This window comes from Saprolegnia diclina (genome assembly GCF_000281045.1).
Source record: "Saprolegnia diclina VS20 unplaced genomic scaffold supercont1.42, whole genome shotgun sequence".
Classification (NCBI taxonomy): domain Eukaryota; phylum Oomycota; class Saprolegniomycetes; order Saprolegniales; family Saprolegniaceae; genus Saprolegnia; species Saprolegnia diclina.
In genome coordinates, this window is record NW_008246109.1 from 114,135 (window position 1) to 114,594 (window position 460).

Here is a 460-nt window from a genome sequence, read left to right on the forward strand (position 1 = left end):
CCCAACACATGGGTAAATCCCACGCTTTTCAGATCTTTTGTCAATTAACGCAGAACATGTCTGTACATCGCATGTAGTACCTGCGCGCCGTACGTTTCGAAGTGCTCATTGTCCGATAAAGTCCTCGGCTACACAATAATACGTTATAACCAAAGCTAATACTAGCATTACTGGTTGCCCTCTTCATCACAGCTCACTGCACTGCATGCAGACGTGATTACTCGACAGATAGCAACGCGCAGTCCTGGCAAGAGTATGCCAGCCGTACGGTTGCACACGCCACAGCTATACAGCCCTACCCCTTTTGGTCCATTCCGCCCTTGGTGTTGCTGCCTGTGTCCTGGAAAGTGCAGCCCTGAAACACACAAGATACAACGATTCATTTTTCAATTCCCTCTCTCTCAATCCCATCACGATGAAGCTCTTTGTGCCCGCCGGTCTCGTCGCCTTTGCTGCGACG